This window comes from Pinus tabuliformis, chromosome 9 (genome assembly GCF_031772625.1).
Source record: "Pinus tabuliformis cultivar Carrire ecotype Pingquan chromosome 9, CPIR1, whole genome shotgun sequence".
Lineage (NCBI taxonomy): Eukaryota > Viridiplantae > Streptophyta > Pinopsida > Pinales > Pinaceae > Pinus > Pinus tabuliformis.
The window spans coordinates 1501690057-1501716161 of record NC_142307.1 but is presented as its reverse complement, the minus strand read 5'-3'; positions in this window follow the sequence as shown (position 1 = coordinate 1501716161).

Genomic DNA, 26105 nt, shown 5'->3' with positions numbered 1-26105 from the left:
ATCGCATCCAAAGCCGTGGACCGAATACCACCGTGTCCAAAGCCATGTGCGAAAATTCATGCACAAAACCATAGGTAGGTACGCCCAACCTAATATAGGGTCCAAAAACAAAATTTTCCAGGGCGCTGCCCTGGACCCAATAGAGTTGGGTTACCTGCACCCCTCAAACCCCATGTGATCGCCCCCCACCCCACTACGCAATTGGTGCAACGAAAGGGGGGGCTCCGCCCCCCTTCTAACCCCCAGGTTAACTACATGGGCTAGTCATTGAAAGAATATAACACAACCCAACAAATTTGATTAGATAAACCAACCAAACCAATCAACCAAATTCAAACAAACAACCAAGCATAATCATAACTAGCCTAAGATCAACTTAAAGAAATGTTGTCTCTACATCCATCTGTTCTACCTCAAAATCAAAAGTAGCAACAATAGATAAAAGTAATCTAATAGAAGTTACCTTGGAAAGAGGAGAAAAAATGTCACCAAAATCAATTCCCAGCGCTTGGGAATAACCTTTTGCTACCAACTGAGCTTTCTATTTCTCCACCTTTCCTTCTACATTTGTCTTCTTCTTGGACACCCATTTGCTACCAATGGCTTTCCTTCCAACCGACAACTCCACTAGATCCCAAGCCTTATTTTTGTGCAAAGATGCCATTTCATCAACCATGGCCTCTTTCCAGAGTTTTCCAACCTTTAAATCTATTGCTTCCTTCACAGTTATGGGATCATCATCAGTAATAGATAAAGAAAATTTTGAACAGAAAGCAGATGGACTATACCTTTCTGGTTGCCTTCTTTCTCGAACTAATCTTCTCACACCTTGAGTTTGTGGCTCTTTGTCATCTAATTCCTCATCTGTTGTAGATCCTGATTCTTCCTCCTTTAGCTCAAACTCTATCTTCTTAGGTTCCTCTAGTTGGACTTCATGTTTAATAGCATCTTTCACCTCTCTGAACACCACATCTCGGCTATACACAACCTTCCTTATTACTGGGTTCCAAAGCTTATAACCCTTTAAACCATCCTTATACCCAATAAAGATATACTTTTTAGATTTACTATCCAATTTGGTTCTTTTCTCCTTTGGAACATTTACATATGGATCACATCCAAATACCCTTAGATGTGAAAGAGAAGGTTTCTTACCAGTCCATACCTCTTGTGGAGTCTTATCTTCCAATGCTGATGAAGGTGATCTATTAACTAGGTAACATGAAGTCTCCACCACATCTGCCCAGAATTCTTGTCCTAACCCGGCGCCACTGAGCATGCTTCTTTCCCTTTCCATAAACGTCTTGTTCATTCTTTCTCCAACTCCATTTTGCTGAGGTGTGTATGGAGTAGTGTTCTGTCATGCTATACCACACATCTTATAGAATTCTTCAAATTCCTTACTACAAAACTCTCCACCGTTATCTATCCTCAACACCTTTATCTTCTTCTCTGTCTGGTTTTCCACCAGAGCCTTAAATTCTTTAAACCTGTCAAAGACTTGAGATTTCTTCTTAAGGAAATATATCCATGTATTCCTTAAGAATTCATCTATAAATGATACATAGTACACAGACTTACCCAATGATGGAACCTTCACAGGTCCAAACACATCACTATGCACAAGCTCTAATATCTATTTCGCCCTCTTACCACCAGAGGGGAAACTCACCTGATTCTGCTTCCCATATACACAATTTTCATAGGAATCAAAATCCAGAGAGTTATTACTCATACCTTCTACCATACCTTTACCATGAAGTATTCGAAGGCCCTTCTCTCTAGAGACCATTAGATTTTCCGGTACACTTTTAGGAACCACAGAACTGTTGCACCCATCATCAACAGTGCTACCTTGTAGCTTGTATAGTGTTCCATTCTGAACTCCCGACATCAATACCAGTGCTCCATGAACCATCTTGCAGGTATCCTTCTCGAACATTGTTTTTACACCTACATCATCCAGCTTGCTTACAGAATTCATATTTCTGGCTAATGCAGGAATATGTAGAACACCCGGAAGTGTTCTAACCCTTCCACCTTGCAAATTCAACTTTACTTTTCCATGACCAAGGATTATAGCCTTCCTCTCATCCCCAAGAAGATATCACCACCATCATATTTCTCATACTCGCAGAACCATCTCTATGGGGAGTGAAGTGAAAGGATGCACCTGAGTCAATCAACCATGCCTCATGATCTACATGTGTACTTGAAGAAGCCAAGTACACATCCACACCTTAATCTGAGGTGGTTTTTGCCTCTGCAGAAGGAGCATCATCAAATCCCTTTCCTTTATCAGGAGCTTTAGATTTACAGTCCCTTTTGTAGTGCCCTTTCTTTCCGCATTTCCAGCACACCACCTTTACAGGTTTTCTTGGAGATTTAGTTCTCCCTCTAGATTTATATCTCCCACTAGATGACTTATTTTTATTTCTGTTATGGGACCATCCTCATACAGACAAGGCATCACCATTCTGGCTCTCCATATTTTTCCATCTCATCTCCTCCATCAGCAAGGATTAGACTATTTCATCAAACTGCAAGTCAGTTGTATTGCTACCTATTGCAATAACCAAACTATCCCATGAATCTGGTAGAGAACACAACAAACTAATGCAGTTATCTTCATCTAAAATTTTAATATCAACAGATAATAACTGACTTACCACAGTATTAAACGCATTCATATTCTCTATCACCGAGTATCCATCTTTAATCCTCATGTTATACAGCTTTTTCCGTAGGAATAGTTTATTCACCAAAGACATAGATTGGTACAAAGTCCCTAACTTGTCCCACAACGCCTTCACTGTAGCTTCCCCTGTTACATTCAGAAATACGAAATCTGAGACACACAATCATATTGTGCTCTTTTCCTTTCGATCCAACTTCTTCCATTCTTCATCGGACACTCCCGTTGGTTTAGTACCTGGATCGACCATGATCCATTGATCTTTATCCACTAACAGATTCTCCATTTTGAGTTTCCCCAACTCAAAACTTTGACCCTTAAATTTCTCGATCTGTATCTTTCCACTACTCGTCATCTTCTTCCACCACTAGAATCTATCTCATAAATCTCCCACTGAATAGGGTCTACCACAAGCCCGAGTGAAACCCCTGAACAACAAAGGCGTCCCCTTGAAGCCAAAACAACTCCGATACCAAATGTAGGCTTTCTCCCCATACGGAAATTACCTGAATACAAATTCTAAAACACAGAAAATAAAAAATGTGAGAGAATAACACATAAAAAGCATATACACAGAGATTTTCCCCTGGATCCTAAAATCGGGACTACCAGCTTGATTTTTCATTATGTTGTTTTCAATGTTAGAATACATATTTATACATGCCAAAGCATCCAATACCATGGAATGAAAACCATCGCGTCCAAAACCATGGAGCGAAAACCTTCGCGTCCAAAACCATGTGTGTAAAATCATGCACAAAACCATAGGTAGGTCCACCCAACCTAATATAGGGTCCAAAAATAAAATTTCTATGGCACTACCCTGGACCCCATACAGTGGGGTTACCTGCACCCCTCAAACGCCATGTGACCCCCCCCTCGCTACACAAACATCGCAACGAAGGCAGGGGGGGCTCTTCCCCCCTTCTAACCTTCCGGTTAACTACATGGGCTAGTCATGGAAGGAATATAACACAACCCAACAAATTTGATTAGATCCACCAACCAAACCAATCAACGAAATTCAAACAAACAACCAATCATAATCATAACTAGCCTAAAATCAACTTAAAAACCAAGTTAAATCGTAAAGAGAGATCCCTCTCTAAAGCTGGCAAGGCTAGATCCCAGCTTCAAATCTGGTTTGATGTTGTCCAATGTATTTACTCCCACAATCTCAACAATACAGAATGATAACATAGTGGTGACCATACTCGGGAAGAATACATTTTAATCCAAAATATTATCATTCCCTGGTTTTAAATCAATATTTCAGTAAGCAATTGATGTATCATTATGAAATACATGATCTGAGGTTGTAATTTTGTAGATATATGTTGTATCGTTTATTTTGATTTTGATTTTTGTGTGATGATTTTTCATAACCCTAGCTCCCAAAAGAATTTACCCAAGATCTCACCCCGATACCAACCATGTTGAAATTGTAGATGACCCTGAGAAACTGGTGAGAAAGAAAATATTTACCAAGATTCAAGGTAGTAATAGTCCTCTATCTAGATTCAATTCTCCTCTAGAAAATACACCTTTGTCAAGTTGTAATTCTCTCCCAGAAAAAGTTTAAACTTTACAAGACCTAGAATTTGATTTTCCTTTCCAGCAAAGTTTGTTTAGATCAAACGTTGAGGCCTTTGTAGATCAAACTATCATAGATAAAGCCATACTGCAACCATATATATCTCAAACCCAAGTCCTTGAAACAGATCCTGATCTTGAATCTTTACAATAATTTGACAAATTACAAGGTCTAGTTTCCGTCTTGGACAAAGCTATTGAAGAAGCTTTCATTCGGAAATTTGTTGAATCCTATGCTTTAACTATTGTAGCAGCATCCTTGTCTAGCCATTCTTCCCAATTTGTACATCTATAGCCTCCCAGTCCTACTCATTCCATAGTTTCAACTTCCCTACCTATGATTTCTCAAACTACTATCCCTACTATCCCCATAGCTATCAAAATTGCACCTCCATTAGGTCCAACCTCAAGTTAATCTACCAGGATAGTTATGGAAGGGATGTATACACCCTTGGTGTTATCAGGCCAGCTAAATGCTATGCCTGCAGATTACCCATCCAAAATTGTGACCTTTGATAATACTAGTGCTAATACTGCCCAACAACATGTAGATAGGATGAATGATGTGTTTGACCTCCAAGAAGTGGATGAAGCTGATGTTAAAATGAGATTGTTTACCCAAAGCTTAGGAGGTGATGTCAACAAATTATTTAGGGGTTTAACTGTAGGAACTATAACCAACCTTGATGCTTTGCATCAAACTTTTTTAGCTAGATGGGAGATCAAGAAGAATCCACTTCAACTCCTAAATGAATATAAAAGGTTAAAAAGAAAACCCAATGAAACTGTGGAATAATATTGTGAATGATTCAATATTGTTTACAATGCCATTCCACAAGACACCATGCCCTCCCCTAGCCTAGCTCTAATTGATTTTCCAGATGTTTTCTATGTAGACATGGAATATGAGCTAAGAGAGAGAGACCTGACAACTTTGGAAGAAATGCAAGAAAATGAAATTAAAGTTTAAGCTAACATCCTGGCCAATAAAGCCAAACAAAAGTCAGAACGTAGAGTAACCATAAAAGAAGAACCTTCTACTTCTATTGTTGACCATAAGATTGATAAGTTAGTCAGAGTAGTGAATCAAATGATGCAAAGAGTGAAAATTAATGACCAAACTCAAGAAAGAGTAAACCAAAATGTCCCTCAAACTAGAAACCAAAAATTTAGAAGGATTGTTCCCCAAATTAAACAAAGAGAACAAAATGGACCATACCAAGAGGTCCACCCTCCTTTTTAGGAAAATTACATAGATGATGAGGGGAATATTGTGGAAGATTTGGATGATAATAAAATAAGTTTGTTAGGGATAAGTGATGAGGAAACAGCTTTCCTCACTCAAGAGGAGAAAGAAATTTTTATTATAGCCTAGACTGAAATGGATTCTGAAGAGTCAGATGAATAGAAACAAGGATTTGAATGCCTTAATGAAAGTCCATAGGCATTATAATATTAGAAGGAAGAAAAGTCAAGATATTGCCAATAAAATGATTGTTGAAAATCCTATCAAAAGGATCTCTAATTCTAATTCCAATAAAACAACAAAAAATCTTCCTAACAAAACCACTAGAAAGCTTGGAAAGAATCTAGTAGAAGCTACTACAAAAAATACCATTGATACTCCTTTCAAAACTACTCAAATTGATCTCCGTTATACTAGTCAACAAACATAACTTCCCACAAAACTAGTTGTCGATAAGTTCGATTTTTCAAATCTTCTTAAGAATCAAACACCATTCAGCATAGAAAATGAACTTGCCAAGCTGAAAATTTCAATCCCCTTAAACTGAATTAATGAACAAAAGTACATACAGGACTTAGGTCATGAAAGCATTAAACATTGGGGAGAAAACTGACGATGTAAATCTGAATGATGATCAACTTGAACTCTTATTTGGGCCAAAAGTAGAAGGAAAACCACAAGGAGTCCCTCCATTTAATGTGAGTTTGAATATTCATGATAAAATTATTCGCAATGTTATGCTAGATTCAAGTGCATCCCATAATTTAATGCCCAAAGAAGTCATGGAAAAACTAGGACTTGACATTACTAGACAATACAAAGATTTGTATTCCTTTGATTCTAGCAAAGTTAGATGCCTAAGTCTTATCAAAGACCTATGTGTTACTTTAGCCCAAATCCTTGCTAAAAGTCTAGTTATGGATATAGTGGTTGCAGACATTCCTCCTAAGTATGGCATGTTGTTGTCACGCTCATGGGGAGAAAAATTACAAGGAACCCTACAAATGGACATGACTTATGCCACTATACCAGTGTTTGGTGAACATAGAAGACTGTATTGGGAAACTTTAATGAAGTGTATGGTCAGTAACCAAGATAAACCACATAACTATCCTGTTTACTCTGTTCATTCTGACCTAGACACTTTCATTCTTTATAATGATGGAGACATTGATGCACAGGTTGCTAAAGAAAAAAATGACAATGATGATAAACATGAAAATCAAACGCAAATTTTGCAACAAAACACTGAAACTGAACCTTTTTGGAACATGAACTTTGATGGCTCTTATGGAAATGCAGGTTCAGGGGTAGTTGTTTCGGTGTCCAATTTAGTGAACAATCATGCAAAAGGTCATTCCTATAAAATCAACTTTCATTGCACTAATAATATAGTAGAATATGAGGCACTTCTCTTAGGATTATAGTTATTGAAAAGGATAGGTGGTAAAAGAATTTCAATTTAGGGGGATTCTGAATTAATTCTAAAACATATCAAAGGGGAATATGCTACAAAACATTCTAGGTTGAGAGCCTACATAAATGTTGTGCTTAATTTCTAGGAACTTTTGTAGAATATGATCTTGTTGCCATTCCTAGAAATCACAATGTCCTTGCTAATGGTTTAGCTTTTTCAGCTAGCACATGCAAAATGCATCACCACAATAGACAATACAGAGTGGAAGTTAAGCATTGTCCAGTTCTACTCGATACTTTGAGATATTGGCAGGTATTTGGAAGTGACAAGCATATTGAAAACTTTTCACAATCCAAGGATGAGTATGAGGAAAGTAAAATAGATTTAGAGGGTGAAATAGGAAATCAAATTGTTGAATATGTTAATCTAGATAAGCAGTTTCATGATTCTGATGTAAATATTTCAGTCAGTAAAGATGTACATAAATTAGAATTGCGTGAAATAGATACAGAAAAAGAAGAAATTGAAGTACTTAGGCTTAAGGATAATGTTCTACCTAGGGTCTAGTTTCGTTAGAATAACTTTTTGATTTTAATGATGTAGCAAAGAAGCTAAAAATGGAACCCATAGGGGAAAACATTGAAGAATGCAATATAGGTAGTGAGTAGAATCCCAAAATGATAAAACTGTCAAAATCACTTCCTATTGTCACAAAACAATGATACATAGCTCTTTTCAAAGAGTTTATAGATGTATTTTGCTAGAATTATGAGGATCTAAAAGCATACGAAACTAGGATCATACAACATAAAATCCCAATCAAGGATGATCAGAAACCATTCAAACAAAAACTTCGTAGGATAAATCCTGTCCCGATGCTTGGTTGAAAAAGAAGTGAAAAGGATGTATGATGCTAAAATTATACTTCCTCTTAAATACTCTAAATGGGTGTCTAACATTGTACGTACTAGAAATAAAACTGGAGAAATCAGATTGTGTATTGATTTCAGAAATCTTAATAAGGTATCCCTTAAGGACAACTACCCCTTACCTAAAATGGAACATATATTGCAAAAGGTAGTGGGGTATAGTAGAATTTCCTTATTAGATGGTTTCTTAGGTTATAACCTAGTCTTGGTGCATCCTAATGATCAGGATAAACTACCTTCACTACTCCATGGGGAACTTTCGTGTATGTGAAAATTCCCTTTGGGTTAATGACTGTTGGAGCCACTTTCCAAAGAGCAATGGATATTTCCTTTGCCAATGAAATTTCACATTTTATTGTGATTTATCTACTATAGGTTGTGTCTCTTCATTTTGCTGGATAATAGAAAGGAAGGACTGGCTGTTTGGGGTTGAAGTAGCCCAAACTGGGTGAACCACGTATATCTGTGTCTCTCTTGTTTTATGCGCTTTCTGTGTTTATATTTCTGCAATATTTTATGTGTTCCATTGCTCCATAATATATAATTTTCTAACAATTATTTCTAAGGATGGAATTAGGATTGAAGCCACTAGAATTGAAGCAATATTAAAAATTAGTCACCCAAGAAATATCAAAGAGCTGCAATCTTTTGTTGGTAAAATAAGTTTCCTAAGGAGATTTATTACTAACCTTGCAGAACTTCTTAGAAAAATAACAAACATGCTAAAAAAGGATTCAGAAATCAAGTGGATATTGAGGCTAAACAATCCTTTGACTCAGTTAAACAGGCATTAACCAAAACACCAGTGTTGATTAGCCCATATTTTACAAAAGATTTCATAATCTTCTCTTTTTCTTCTGAACACACTATTACAGTGGTCTTACTACAAAAAAATGATGAAGGTTTTGAGAAGCCTATTTCATTCTTTAGTAAAGCTTTAAGAGATGCATCTTTGAAATACAACATTATGGAAAAGAAGGCATTTTAATTGGTTAAATCAATAAAAGAGTTTAGAGTATATATCTTGTATTCCCATATTATTGCTTATGTACCTAACTCAGTGGTCAAAGACATTTTCACAGAGAATGGACATGATGGAAAACAAGGCAAATGAATTGTTGTCATTCTTGAATATGACTTAGAAATCAAGCCCACCATGTTAATCAAATGCCAGGGACTCGCCAAATTGATGGTTGAGTCGAATTTCAATGCTTTAGACATTAACTTAGTTGATTCATTAGATAATCAAGGGGAACATTCAACTCCACAAATTGATGAGGCATTTCTGAACCCACCAGGGTACGTAAACTTGCTTTATGTTTTATTTAATTTAAATGCTCCTCCTGGTTTGACAAAAACAAAGGAAATATTTCTAAAGTTAAAAGAAGTTAAATTTTGCATTATAGATAATGTACTGTATTGGAAAGATGCTGGGGGTATTTTACCTAAATTCTTGTTAAAAGATTATGCAGAAAAGGTTATGGAGGAATTCCATGAAGGAGATTGTGGTGGACACCTTTATTGGAAAATCGCTGCCAATAAAATCCTTAGAGTTGGTTTCTACTAGCCTAATATTTTCCTTGACATACACAAATAAGTCACCTCATGCCATAAATTCCATATTTTTGAGGGAACGCGAAAATTGTTACCCTTTCCATTAAAGCCTATCTCTGTTGAAAGCACCTTCCAACAATGGGGATTGGACTTCATTGGTGAAATTCATCCCTCTTCCTCTTCCCAACATAAGTGGATTCTTATAACCACTGACAACTTTTCCAAATGGATAGAGTCCACCCCTTCTAGAGTTGCCACTGATGTTGTCATTATTAAATTCCTTGAGACTAATATCCTTTCCAGATTTGCCAGTCTTAGAAAACTCGTCACTGATAATGCTGCAACGTTTAAATGTAGGAAGATGGTGGAATTATTCCATAAATATCACATTACTTTGGGACATTCAATAGCTTATTACCCTCAGGGTAATGGGTTGGTTGAATCCTCAAATAAAAGTTTGGTGAACATCATCAAAAAGATGTTAGAAGACAATAAAAAGTCTTCGCATAAAAAGTTGGTAAATGAAATTTGGGCTAAGAGACTTACTACTAAGAATTCAATTGGCATGTCACCATATCAATTGGTCTATGGAATGGATGTAGTATTTCCATCATCCTTAGGAGTTCTAGTCATGAAGATCATTCAAGAAGTCCAAGCTAAACTAAATGTTGTACAAAGAAGGCTCAATCAAACTATCTAGCTACATCCATCTAGGGAGGAAGTATACAACAAGACCTAAGTTATTAAGGAAAACATTAAAAAGATGTTTGAGAGAAGAACTAAAGCTGATGACTTTAACATTGGGGACCAAGTTTTGAGATGGGATTCTAGGAGAGAAGAAAAAGGCAAACATGGCAAGTTTGATAATCTTTGGAAAGGGCCATATATTATTCATGCTTTAAGGGGAAATAATGCATTCTTCCTTAAAGAGCTAGATGGAGCAGAGATACCTGGAAGTCTTTTCAATGGCAGGATGCTGAAGCACTATTTTTCTTAGCCTAATGTTTTCCTTACATAATTGTAAATACCATAGTCTTTATCGTTTTGATTGGGTAAGTCATTAACAAAGGTTGAAGCCCGAAGTGAAGGCCCTAAGCGTGGATTGATGAGCTACCAAAAGTATCTTAAAACAACAAAGAAATCAGATGAAGACATTAAAAACATGGTGTCCTCAAGGCTATTGATCATATGTTCTTCACACTTCACTTGGAGAAGTGCCATCCCTAGCTGGAGCCACTATTAGGGTCCTATAAATTATACGATCTCAAGGTGATTGAGTATTTTGTATTTGTAATTTCATATTGTACATAATTTCAATATTTCAATGATTTCCAGAAATATATGAAAAAAGAAAATGAAAAGAGGGTATGTTAAAAAAGAATGAATAAGAAGAAAGGAAATAAGAACCCCACAAAAGAAAAAATAGAAAATAATACGGAAAGTGCTGCATGTCTAAATGCCACTACTGATAAGCTAGTTCTTTTAGTTTATTATCAAATAAGGTTGTGTGCAAATTGGTTTTGAATGCCACAATGACTAAAGTTGTGTTAAAATCATACAGTTTAATCATGATTGAAAACATTTGAATTTCTGTTGAATAGGTTAGTGAATAAATATTTACCAAATAGTTTAATCTCGGTAAATCAATAGCTAGGTAGAAATAAAAATTGATTCAATAGTCTAATTTGAATCAATGATGAAATAAGTGATAGAATAGGATAGATTTTCATTAAAAAAAAGTGATTTGGGTCTACTAGTCTAAATGCACACTACAAAGCAAGAAGGAAAAATGTTAGCTTAGAAAAAGAATTGAAATGAGAGGGTAGGTAGAAAAAGAATGTTGATTTCAGGAAAACCATGCAAATTTGATCCTAAGTCAAATTCTACAGGTATTTTCATGCGCGGGAAGAAAGCAAAGAGATAAAGGTTTATTCTAAGGTTCGGTGTATCCAATCATATTTGGTGCATTATCCCATTATTCGTAAATTTCATCACCTGACCATCACTCCCTGCTAATATATTTCATTCATTTTCTTATCACATCACGTGCTCAATCATATTCCATTAAATTCTATCCTTACCCACCATATGCCACATCACATCATCTTTAAACACATCCAATTTCCACCTTCCAATGACCAATATTATGTTTTGCCCCCCCCTCACGATCCAAACTTTATCGTCAAGGGGGGTGGGGGGGGGGGGGGTCCAAAATGGGTGGTACTCAAACCCACGCCCCCCGCAATTTGTCACCATCTCATGCTTTCGCACCCCCCCTTACCAAAACCACTAAGCACCTCCCCCCCCACCCGAAAATTATTTTCTCTGCCATATGAAACCAATGTCCTATCCGTTACACTCCTGCAAATCCCCCTCAGCACCTCATCCATCTATTTCTCCCACCAATCACATTCGTTCTCTCCAAAATCAACCCATTATGTAATTAAATTACTTAACTGTTCATACAACGGACCCGTGCCATCATCAACTAGAAAGCTAGAAAGCTATAAACTCCCTCCTTTTCCCTATTCGCAGGTTACTGATATCTGACTGTACCAATACCATTTTATGTGACCTATTTCCCAATTCAAACTACAACTATTTCACTTGGCCGAGCATCACACCTGCTAACTCCTCTTCAAACTATTACCTCTGTTTTCCTGTTCACTCAAATCTGAGTCCTGTCTGAACCTTGTAAACCTGCACAATTAGGATTTCACCAGAATTCTCATCCTAATCCGATCATGCCTCCTAAGGATAAGGCACATGAAGAAACCGTAAGTCCTCTGATCCACCCTCCCATCGATTTTCACCATATACCTCTGGCGGATAAGGACGACAAAATCCATGAAACCCTGTGTGAATTTGATTTATTCAAAATGTATTGCTGGCTAGAAGACAAGTCCATTGATAATTCATATGATATTGGACTGTGGGAATCCAATTTTCCCCATTATATCTTTCCTCATACCCATATTACCCCTCAATTCGTTAGGAAATGTCATGCTTGTTATCTACCCAGTCAAAGAGTTGTTATTGCTCATACATGAGAAATGTTATTCACCATAATTGTGCAATCATAGATCAAGTGATGCAAGCACCTATTACAGAGAATACCACTTGTTTCTCTCATGAAGCACTGACTTAATTGTATCAGAAACTGGACTTTGCAAAAAGAGCCAAAACCCTTGAGCTTTTCTTAACTATAGATTCCCCTTTACCCAAGAAAAACCCTCCCTATCCATCCTCCATTTTCCCTAAGAGAGCCAAGCAGATTATCATAGTCACTTCCTACCTCCCTGGTTATTACTCAGATCAGTGGGTAGATGAGGCTATTGTAGGTTTTCTTTCTATTTCTCCACAGATTCCAGGCCTTCCATCTTGTTTAATTTCAACCAATTCCTTGTAGATTCCATCCATGAACAGTTTTCCAAATTCCAAATTGAGGAAGTATTTAAATATGCTTATGTGTTAGTATACATGTTTTTGTATTTTCAAGGAGACAACCTCAGGCTTGCATTAAAAAATTTGGATGAAGAGGGAAATCAACAATATGTAATCTTCTGGACTACACTAGTAATGAAGGAGAAAAAAGAACATTCATACAAAGAATTCATAGAAATGTTTGTACATCCACCACTCGGTCTCTTAAGCAGCAAGTCAAAGCCAACAATTAGTGCAAAAATCAGGAAAATTTTGCAGTAACCAGACCAATTCCAGACAGGAGATTGGCATCTTTACCAAAATTACACAGAGTTAAGGGTATATGGGTCTGAACTTGCTCCTTACAAACTACCAATATTCCTCCAAATGATGATTTTTTCTCTAGAATACATCAGGAAAATGCTCATGTAGATGAGATTCATTTTTTATCTGCCAAGAAGAAGTCTCAATTCAAGATCAAAACACAAATAGGGCCTTTCATTTGCAACAACAGGGTAGTAGGGGAAGAAGCAGACAAATTGTTGAAAGAAATGTAATTCAGCGTCAACTTTACATGGTCATATGATCCATTAGGGGTCATCTCCAAGTTAAGGGTAGAGAATAAATATACAACTTATTTTCATACATCCAGACCAGAGATTGAGAGATACAAGAACTAGCTAGAATGGACTGAGAACACTCTACAAGAGGTAGAGGAGCAATTGGTGTCAACTTCAACATTACAGACTCCTGTCACACAGGAGAAAGAAGCAAAAAGGATCAGAGAAGAAGAGTCACCTCCAGTGACTGATACTCACAACGAAGACTTCAAAATCATATATAGGAAGAGGACTAAGCTCAATCCCAAAGTTAACCTAAGCAAGGATTCAGCTCAAGAGGATATTATCACCACCAAAGAAACACCTGTTTCCTCACTAGTAGGTGATCAGACTACACTCTTTCCTACCACATTGACAACTTCACAGGATCAACAACAAGTTATGAAAACCAGCACATCTACCACAGGGTAGATAGAAAAGAACATATTTGATATATTCAAGGAGATTAAGGTGAGAAATGAAGCTTTCAAGATCAATACATATAATCATTTCTGGAAGCATACTTCCATTTCTCAAAGGAGACTACTGTTAACCTTTGACTTTGATAAAGGGAAAATGAAGATGGCCTTCCTCTAAGAACAGATCCTAGAGCCCAAGGCAACATCAGACTACAAAAAAAAATCATTTGAGTTTGATGTGAAAGACGCACATCCCATTGATCAAATGGAGATGCACAAACAAACTAGTGGAATGATTTCATCCACACTCACTAACATTTCTATGAGTTTGTCTAAATTACAGGTTACTTTAGCTAAAGTTCAGTCACAATTGAAGATGGAGAAAGTCTCTTCACTTTCCAAATACACAAGGATCAAAGCTTTGGAGGACATGGTAATCAAGATTGGATATGATCCTTCAAACACCAATGCAACAGAAGTGATAAAAAGAAATAAGAATACTGACATAGCCACATTAAAATAGTTGAATTTACCAGCCATAGAAGATCCTTTGGCCAAAGATATTGAAGAAACAGAGTCAAAGAAGGTAGACATGATGAAGCACATCATGGAACAGAATGTACAATTAGAACAAATGGAAACATAGATGGAGAAACTAATCAAAGAAAATGACAAAGCTATAGCAATGTCTATTGTCCCTTTGGAAGATGTACCTCTTACAACAGTGCCTACATCTACATCTTCTACAATAGACATAAGGAATATTGTAGATTAGTTGGCAAGTGCAGTGGGAAATGTGTCTCTCCAAACAAAAGAAATTAAAATATTATAGCCTCAATTTAACATTCTGCAAGACCAGAAGGCAAAGCCTAAGACTTTCCATGCAGCAGAGCTATAAAGAGCTAAAAACCAGATAGAAGCATGGCGGAAATCTGTAACGAACTCCTCCATTGGCCACACACTGGCTCAAGTTAAGGAAATTATATGGAACAATATAATTAAAGCCATGAATGAAATCTGGCCATGTATTCATATTATATTTGAATAGAAAGAGTTGATTGAGAAAGCCATTCAGGTCATTTCCACTATTAACAATGAGTTGGGAGATATGCCTGCCACAACCAACAACATCATCAAGTTTCTCACTTCCAAAAAAAGATATGAGCTGGATGATTTGGGAGTAGAGGATAGGATAGAGATTATTTTAGAAGTAAAGAAAGTTGTTACAATGAAAAATTTGATTGTGCAACTTACAGAAAAATGTCATGGTTTGGAAGTAGTAGTCAACATATTTTTCACCAAAATAGAGGTATTAAGAAAGAGGGGCCCTTCCTTTTTTATTTGTAATTAATAACAAATTAGTGACCAAGGAAGATTATAAGAAGAATCTTACAAACATTGTAAAGGATACTACAAAGTCTTCCCACATTAAAGGTGCTATGACAGGGAGAGATTTTTTCGAAGTTATCAGTAACATTATGTTCATTCAGCATGAGATAAAGCATATTTTCGTGGTAAGGCCTACATTTGCTAAATATACCGAGGTAGATGAGATCTACCACAAGGAAACAAAAATCGTCGTCCCAGATGAAGAGAAGTGGGATAAACTATGTGAATTTCAAGATTAAAGAAACGATCAACTACGTCCAGCATAGCACCCAAGTCGTGGCAACTCATCAACTATTCTTCACTCAAATAGTGCCAAACATCCAGATCACTTCACCGAATTCACCTTTTGTGGGCACATTAGTCATTCTATTATTTTGTAGTTAATAATAGATTGCCATGTCGATGAGGCATTCATTGTAATATTTTTGGAAATATTGTTTAAATACTTCATTCATTCGAAGTATTGAGGGTCGGTTCCTGATCAATATAGTTTTTCTATTGAGCATTGTACCTTTTTCCACGCTGCTGGAGCGTTAATAACACAAAGAATTTCACAAGATTCTTGTGCTCCAATTTACTGGTGATGTTTTTCATATTGTAACAATTGTTCCCATTGTTTTTCTCTGTGTTATAATCATCTGAAAATCTAATTGTAAAAAAGGAAACGTGAAAAATAAGATTTCTCAATTGAACACCTTATTTGGATTGTTTTTATGATCTGTATTTTTTTCCTCTAAAGTCTGATTGATAAATTATTAAATTCTTTTCAATCATTACTAAAATCACCTCTTCTCCGTTTCATAATTCACTTTAATGATCGAGTAAACGCAACTAGCTCGCATTGTGATTATTATTTAGACAAATTGATGCAATATCAAACTTTATTTGACTCCATAGCCCAAGGGAAACAAACTAATTTGATCAGATCAACCAACCAAATCAATCAACCAAATTCAAACAAAAAACCAAGCATAATCATAACTAGCCTAAGATCGACTTAAAAACCAAGTTAAATCATAAAGAGAGATCCCTCTCTGAAGCCGACAGGGCTAGATATCAGCTTCAAAAGTGGTTTCATGTTGTCCAATGTATTTACTCCCACAACCTCAAAAATACAGAATGATAACAACACTGACCAAGTAATTTGATGCAACAATAGAATGGGAGGCGAATATGAAGTATGCTCTTGGACAATGTGTGAATGACAAAGTCTCCATTATTCCCTGTGTTACATAGGAACAAAACCATGGACTATAGATATGCATTTTCTGGAACACAATATGGAAGAGAGCTAAGGAGAGAGCTATGTTTGGGTGTGAGCATGATTATGTGAGAGGTTGAATGTGCTTGACCTATGCAGGGGAATGCATCATTGTAGATAGTTGACGAGAGGGATTTGCGAGGGTGTTAAAGAGAGTTGCTAAGGGAGGCTGAGAGAGCCTATGGGACAACAAAGGTGAATGGATGATATGAAAAATGTATGAGGATTGAGATTTAAATGTGTGTTGTTGTAGAGTGATTAGAAGAGTAGAAGATTGGGTGTTGTGTGGGTTGCATGGTAGTGAAATATATTGTAGATAATAAATGGCAAAGAAGTGGTGAATGAAAAACTAAAATAATGCCAAATGGGTGTTATTACGTAGAGGAGTGATTTTCTTATTGAGTGTGGGTTGGGTCCTACAAAATAAAGAATTGGATGATCCATCTTAGTGGATATCTAAAGTGATTTTGGAGGTTGGTGCCTCTTGGAAGTTGGTGGTTTCATAAATCCATGAAGTTGCAAGTTGGTGCTTGCTAGAAATAGAAGAAGTCAGTGCTTCATTTTGTGCTCCTCGTAAGATAATTAGGTGTCTAAAGAAGAAGGGAGTTGTTGCTTCCTGTGAGTGGTTTCTCACAAACAAATTGATGTAATATATTAGGAACTCATATTTACATAATAAAATAAAGATTGTTGGTTTTTCCCTTTTAGGTTTCCACATTACATTATTTGTGTTCTATGTTCTTGTTTCTCATGATTTTAGTGTGTATGTATATGTGAGTTGATTTAATTTTCTACACATGATATGATGGTGGCTACACACATAATGACTACAAAGATTGAATATGAAAGTCATAATTGACATTAATTTTTTTAATTAGCCTTAACACTAATTCACCCCCACCTCTCTCTGTATTAGACATTGTTTCCAACAATTGGTATCAGAGAAAGGTTCCTTCAAGAGAAACATACTTGCTTGAAGGTAGATCAAAAGGAAGCAAGGCTAATAAAAGTTGGCTTACACCATGGAGACCCCATTTTTGAATTGGTTAGATTATGAGCTCTGGAAGATTAGGATGGGAGCCTGATTGATGGTCATCAATTAAGATATTTGACTATCTGTAGAATATGTGGAGAAGAATGAAGTAAATACAAAGGCAAAGTAGATCATCATGACAGGGATATAGATGTCAGAGATTGATAAAGTGTGACATTGTGAGAAAGAAAAGGAAATACTAGACAAATTGCAATCTTTATACAAAGGAAAGAGATACGAGCCATTAGAGAAGGTTGATGAACCTTTCTGTTGAAGCTGTGAACCAAAATCTATAGAAGTTTCGACTTGAAATGATAAAGAGAAGAGGAGAAGGAAGAAGAAAAAGAAGGCACCGAAAGGGAATGATGCTCCAAATATTGAATAATTTCCTTCTAGCGTTCAAGCTGCTGATCATCACTCCAATGATGAAGTATAAGAAGACCCATGCAAGTGTTTGGGAAGGTTAGGAGGTATGTTATTGTTTTGTAATGAATGAGAATAAATAGGACAATTATCGCCTAGTTCTGTATGTACATTATTAGAAGAAAGGGATAAATGTTCATCCAATACAAGTGATGAAGATAAACCTACCTTAGTATAAATAGAAGATAAAGATACCTCTCAATAAGAGGGAATAATTTCTCATGGTGAGAATTAAGAGAGATCCCATGAGTGTTCATCCATACAAGAAAATGAAACTACCGTAAGTGGTAGTGATGAAGATGGAATACTTCTAAAGCTTGTGGAAGAACCCATGGATACAAAGAGTAATTTAGATCTCTCTGGTGCATCTTCTAACTCCTCTAATAGAAAAAAAAAAGTTTATAAATGAAAGGATCTATTTCAAAAAGAATTTGATCTCTGCTCTAAGAGAGGTCAAGTAGCTATTATATTTTTAAGAAAATATCCGCTCTCATCAATGTTAGTTTCGGTGTCAAAGAAGTTTCAAGATCCAAGAAAGAAAAGGTTGAATGGTCAACTACCCAAGCAAAGGAAGTTGGATGTCCCCACAAAAATGAAGGAAAAGGAGTTGCTGGACAGCAGCAGTGGAAAATTAAAGGAAATCAACAACAAAGGAAACCACAACAACAAAATGTTAAGTAACCTCAAAGAGGGATAATGAACAAAGATTAAAGGTAATAAAATAGAAATTGAAAGGATATTTTTAACCATAAGAACTAGAAAAGGTCCTTTTCCCCTCAAGGACAAATCCCTCAATGAAAAGGTGTCTTCAGTTCTCTAAATTGCCTTTATGGATATTATTTTTCTTGAAATAATTATGGGCATAAAGCAATAGATTGTAGACGGAATGGAAGAAAGAAGTGTGTGATGGATAGTAGTGATCCAAGAAGGCATATGATGCCCAAGAATAAGAATGTTGGTAGGAGTAGTGGATTTGAAAAGAGAGCTATTAGATATAGAAACCCCTTTACCCTAATCCTAAGCCATATTGAATGTTAAAACTATGGAAATTATGGGCATAAGGAAACAAGCTATAGATATGAAAAGATGAATCATGCTTCTCAACGTATGCATGTGAATGTAGCATCCAAGTCCTTGAAGAAAAAAACAAATAAGGGATCAGAGGATTGCAAGGATGCTTTAATGATCTAGATTTAAATAGAAACACAAAAAATTATAAACATAACCATAACTACAAAGGTACAGTAGAAATAACACTTCATTTCATTAATATCAAATAATGAAATATGCTTACAAACATAATGGAAATAAGTCTAGCTTGGGCGATCGTAGCTTATCTCTGAGAAAAGATGTGGCAGCTACATGCCTCTGGACTATGTTACAATGAGTCTCAAAGGCCTAATTATTATTTAGAAACAATGGAAAACCCTAAACATCCAAAAACCTAACCCTAGGAGATGGAGCGCCAAACTATGGGCCATGTTTAGGTAAATTGGACATCAACTTCCCGGGGTTGTAACTTTGGCATACAATCTTTGTTTGACGCACAATACCTTGTTAGAAATATCTATCCGAGCTCTACAAATTATGAATGAACAACATCAAATAATGGCCCATGTTGGTCTCGGTTTTCCCAAAAAATGTCATTTACGGCCTCAAAACGGCTTCGGAAGTTCAGGACCCGAAAAACTGCCAAAAATAGTAAATTGTGCTACAATTAAGGAAACTGAAAAACTGAAAGAAACAATTGTGGGGGTACAAGTGAATAGGTGGGTGGCCAAAAATATCCACCTGGATCATTACTCCCCCCCTAGGAAGCAATGGTCCCCATTTTGTTGAGTTCCTCCATGAGATGAGGAAACTTCTGTTGAACCTTGTTCCTGGTGAGCCACTTGCCCTCGTGAAGGAGTTAGCCTGCTTTGACAACTTGATATAGTTGGATCATTTTTTGTCGAGTGTTCTTGATATGCATGTACATGATACAATTATTTGTGGCTTGTTCCATGCAATCTGGATTTAACTTTGTAGGTGTGAGGTGTTCTGTAATGTATGATGTGTCCAGCAATGATGGGAAGTACAGTCGAAGGTGGTCCACATTGAACATTGGATGCAGGCCAAGCTATGGGGGAATTCTGAGCTCAAAGGAATTGTCTCCCACAGCCTTGGTAACAGTCTAAGGACCATATCGGAGTGGTATGATTTTCCGATAGGCTCCGGTAAGGCATTCCTTCTGCAAATGCAAACAAACTTTGTCGCCCACCTGAAACTTGTGTGGCACCTGATGTTGATCATGTCAGTGCTTGTATTTGGCATTCAATTTCTCCAGAATGTTGTGGACCTGTTGTCGAATATGTTGGATGAGCTCAATAAAGTTGTTTTCCTTATCGGCGTCGGATTGGACATGAGCCGAATATTCCTGAGTAGCTGCAAATGGTATGGCCACATCAATAGGACATAGTGGCTGGAATCCCAAACCTACCTGAAAAGGGTTGTGGCTAGTTGAGCTGTGGAGAGCCTGGTTATAGCTATGCTAGACATAGGGAAGGCTCTCATCCCATGTGTGTGGATGTTTTTAGTTTTACATGTGCAAAATGTGTACGATCATCCTATCAACGACCTCTATTCAGCCATTAGTATGGGGATGGAAAGTTGTGCACTTAGTGAGCTTGGTGTCCAGCATCAACCAGAGACTGGACTAAAATGTACTGAGGAACCTGTTGTCCCGATCTATGATGATAGACTGTGGGATCCAAAGGTGTACCCACACTCGTTCAAATAAGAGTTTAGCAGTGGCTTCTGCTGTGATATTCTTCTTGCAGGCTGCCATAATGGCCATCTTCAAGAATCTATCGGCAACCACAAAAACAAAGTCATTGCCATTATTAGTAGAAGGAAGGCTTGACATGTAATCCATGGAGATTGATTCCCAAGGTCGACTCTGGGTAGGAAGTGGAGCATAGAGGCCTTGCTTCTTGATGGTCAGTTTGGCAATGGCACAGGTAGTGCAGGATCTGATGTACTTCCCAACATCATGTCGGAGATTCGACCAATAGAAATACTTCTATAGTACTTCCATCATTTTCTCAACCCAGAAATGCCCAGTGGCCTGATAGTAGTGTGCTTCCCAAATCATCTTGGCACGCTCGCTTGAAGGAATAGAAAAGTGTCCCAGGTGGCATAAAAGGCATCTTGGAGGTGAAAATTTGGTACTTGATGACCCTCCAAGAGTGTCTAGTATGTGTGGTCGAATTCTGGGTCGCTTTTGTAGAGAAGTGGCCAACCAGAATTCTCGTGCCCATAAGAGTTGAGCATGGTGGTTAACTCCATGATTGGTGGTTGACTAAGGCAATCTGCAACATTGTTGGTGCTGGCCTTCTTATACTTGATATTCAAATGGAACTATTGCAGGTATGTGGACCACTTCTCATGGCGATCCTTCTGCAACTTCCCTTGCATCTGCATAAACTATAGGGGTCAGTGGTCTGTGTGGATGATTGTTTCCTTCCTCAAAATGTAATGCTTCCATTGTTGGCATGCTTGAAAAATGGAATACATATCTTTGTCATATGTGGGATACTTCTGTACTATGTCTAAAAATGTCTCACTTTGATATGCCACTAGATGCCCTTGTTGAGTAAGGACTACCCCAATATCATAGTCAGAGGCATCTGTCTTCATCTCAAATGGTTGTTGCAAGTTTGGTAATGTGAGCACTGGTGCATAGTAGAGGCGGTGTTTCAACTCTTTGAATGCCTTTTGTTAAGATTTAAACCAAAATAATTTTTCTTTCACTCCTCCCTTGGTGACCTGACTCAAGGGCCAAGTTATATGAGAGAATCCCAACACAAACGTCTGGTATAAATTTAACAAGACACAGAAAGATGTGGAGCTCTATCAGAGTGGTTGGCACTGGCAAATCCCAAATGACTTGGACCTTGGTTGGATCCACATGCACTCCCCGTTCATCAATAATGTATCCCAGATACTGAACCTGGGTCATGCCAAAAGTTCATTTCTATAAATTAGCACATAGCTTGCGTTGTCGCAGTGTTTGGAGAACCTATCGGATGTGGTGGAGGTGTTCTTCCCAAATATAGCAAAAGATCAAGATGTCATCCAAGTATACCACTACAAATGAGTCAATGAATGGCCACAAGATGTCATCCATCAGACTCATGAAGGTTTCAGGAGAATTTGTCTACCTAAAAGGCATAACCAACCACTCGAAAAGGCCCTCCTTGGATTTGAAGGTAGTCTTCCACACATTGGAGGGTTCGATTGGTACCTCGTGATATCTAGACTTCAAGTCGATCTTGCTAAAATATTTTTCCCCCTTGAGTTGGTACAGAAGGTCATCAATCCATGGGATTTGGTACCTATTCTAGATAGTGATCTTTTTCAGTGCCTGATAGTAAATATAGAGTCTCCAAGTCCCATCCTTCTTCTGTACCAACATGGCCGCGCTCCCACAAGGCAATGAACTCTGTCGGATGTGACATCTCCTAAATCTGCCTCTTGATTTCATTGTTCTCTAGAATGGAGCACCGATAGATTGCTCCATTTGAAAACGGAGCACCTAGGGTCAGATCGATGGAGTTCGTGACCTGACAGTGCAGAGGCACCCCTGTGGGGGAGATGAAGATATCCTCCTACTCCTCCACGACCATGTCCATCTGTTTTCGTCATGTGAAGGGGCCTTGTTTGCAGTTCATGGGCACCATCTTCTTCTTTCCCTAAGGGTATATTATCAGGGAAATAAATTTCATGGTTTTGGAAATGAGCTTACTGCATTGTTTTGCAGTAATCAAAGAGATGGAAGTAGGTGGTGATACCTTCGGTATCCTATACAACTTATTTCCAAAAGTAACAATAACAATGTGAGGCCTTGAGTCATAGACATCATGTCACTTCCATAAGTATGGTTTTCCTAATAATACATCACAAACATCAAGGGGAGAACCTTCACATAATACCTCATCCGTGAAGGGCTTGATTATATATGGAAGGTGACGCTACGGGCTCACACAAAGATCTCATCTTTGGTGAAGCCACCCAATGGTGTACGGTTGTGGGTGTGATGTAGTCAGTAAGCCCAGTTGCTTCATGACCTCTTCCGAAATGAGGTTCTTTTTGCTCCCGCTGTCAACGATGAACTGAAGCAAGGAACCCTTTACCCACATCTAGAAGTGGAAGAGGCACTCCTCCTCCTCTAGATGTTCGAGTTCCTCCTTCTGAATCTTTGTGGTGGCAACGATAGTGTTGGGCTTCGCATCGATAATCTGCTTCCCTTTTTCATTCCCCTTGTCGGGTTTTGACTCAAAGTCATAACATGCATTTGATTTTGAAGCCTTCAGCACGGCCACCAGTGACTGCTTGGCCCTACACTCCCTTTTCTTGTGAGTGGAGATCTTATGGAACTCACACCACTTTCCCATGTCGTTCTTTAGCTTTGTTGTGTTGTCCTTTTCTTGCATCTTTTGTGAGTTTTCCTAGGCCACCCCACCTTAGCTTTGTCATTTTTTATGCAGTTTGGGGTCACCATTCGCTTGCTTTGGATTCACAAATCCAAAGTCTCGCTTCTCCTATTTAAACTTATGCTCGATCTTGATGGTGTATCAGTACGCCGTGCCGAGCGAGGATATGTCCAAGAACTCCATCTCATCCTGGATTTACCTGTGTAGGAAACTGCGGTACTTGAGTACCAAATGTTTCTCAGAATCCTTGATGCTTAACTTCGTGCGAAGGGTATGAAAAACATTGGTAAGTTCTAGCACATATTATTCCCTTCCCTACCACAACATTGTCCACTTTATGAATTTATCCTCATACCCCTTGACAGGGTAGTACTTCTCCTTAATGGCATCCCCGAATGAATTCCAAGTGGTTAGACTGGCAACAGTGAGGTCGTACTTTCATCCTTCTGCTCACAGTAGGTTTCCCACTAGTCCTTGATGTGGGGGCGGCTTTGAGAAGAGAAAAAGTAATAGTTTCTCGGTTGGAAAAATCATGCATAGAAAAATATCCTTCTAGTAGATTTAACAGTTTATCTACGACATATGTATCTATTTGGCCCTTAGATATGGGAATTTCAAGGTTTACCTGTACCTTAAAAGTAGTGGAGCCTCTAGAGTGGCTATTGGATGTGGATGTGCCGTCGGTGGGCAATCGTTGAAGGATCTGGGCAAAGTTATCCATCATTGCATTCCTTTGTTTCTTGAGGACCTCCTCGAGCAATATTCTGATAGGATCTCCTTCCCCTCTATCTTTCTTTTCTTCCCCCATGGGTGGCCTTCAGGGTTTGTGATGATCTTGTAAAGGTTTAACCAAATCAATCACTAACTCCTTATATCCCTACCTTGGTGGGGACATGCAATGAAAAAGAGAAAGAGTAGACCGCTTTAATACCACTGGTTCGTATTTAAACATGAATGCAATAAATTATAGACATAACAATAAATACAAATATGCAGTAGAAATAACACTTCATTTCATTAGTATCGAATACTGAAATATGATTACAAAGAAAATGGAAATAAGACTAGCTTGGGCGATGGCAGCTTATCTCTAAGAAGAGATGTGGTGGCTACATGCCTCTGAACTATGTTACAATGAGGCTCAAAGGCCTATTTATTATTGAGAAACAATGGAAAGCCCTAAACATCCAAAAACCTAACCCTATGAGATGAAGCGCAAAACTATGGGCCCTGTTTGGGTTAATTGGTACATCAACTTCCCGGGGTCGTGACTTTGGCATATGATCTTCATTTAATGTGCACAATACCTTGTTAGAAATATCTATCTGAGGGCTACAACTTTTGAATGACCAACATCATTTTATGACATATGTTTGTCCCGATTTTACCAAAAATCATCGTTTAGGGCCTCAAAACGGCTCTGGAATTTTAGGACCCGAAAAACTGCCAAAAATAGTAAATCGTGCTACAAACAAGGAAATTGAAAAGTTGAAAGAAACAATGGTGGGGTCCAAGTGGAATTGGCGGGTGGCCACCAATTTCCACCTGGATCATTTAAGCACTCTCAATAAACGTAGCATGAAGAAAGGAGAAGGAAATAAATAGAGTTTGGACTATTCGTTCAAGAAAAAAGAGAAGAGAGCTAAGAAGAATAATTTTCTTATACCTATTGTGAACTACTTTATTAGTTGCAACAATAATAAATGTACATCTCAGGAAAGAAAATGAAACATCCATGCAATCAATCCTCCATTCCACATAAAGGAAAATAGAAACATGAATATTTGGGAAAAGAAAGAAGAAGCTAAAGAGAGGTGCATTTTTCCCTATATTTTGAAAATTGTGCCCAAAGAAGGGTGAATGAAGATATCGAAGAAAATGGAGGATATTCTACTTAGGGGGAGTATATCCTTGACTTCTCTTGATTAAAGGAAGATAATGGCCTCCAGTAAGGTGAAATAAATTAGATGTAGGGGTCAGAAAGAATTAGAAAGAGAGATGCATCAAAGCATTGTAGGTAATGTTGAGTCCCTTGGCTGATTACAAGAATAAATTTGTTTATTTTTATAAATCAACATTACAGGAGTAAGGAACATGTAGGAAACATAGTTCCAAGGAAGAGGATGCAATGACATTATATGTTGCATTTTTTATATGGGTTGCAATAAAACCATGAATGTGAAGAGGCCCAAATTTAAATCAGGACCACGAGGTCAGTGCCATTGTAGAAGCATGAAGGCATATCTAAAGAGATAAGGAAAATGAGAGAAAGAATTTTCTCAGGGGAGCCATGTTATTAAAAAAAATAAGGTATCATCATTTAGTCTCAACAAGGGTGATTTCTTAGGACAAGAAATTCTTACATCTTGGGTGAAATACCCTTATTTCATTCTGTGAATTTGATTGTGCCTAGAAATATTATGCTCATAAGTATAATTGGTACATGATTTTCATTTTCCTTAATATCAATTTCTATCACTATGAAAATTGGTAGTATTTGGTTCGTGACGAGTAACGTTGAATGTAAATGCACATTAATTTTTTAGGAGTCTTGGAAGTTTTCCTGGTGCATTTTCCAATGTGTATCAATCAGTGGTACAATTGGTGTGTTATTTTTTAGCATTAATCCCTAGTTCTGAATAGCATGATC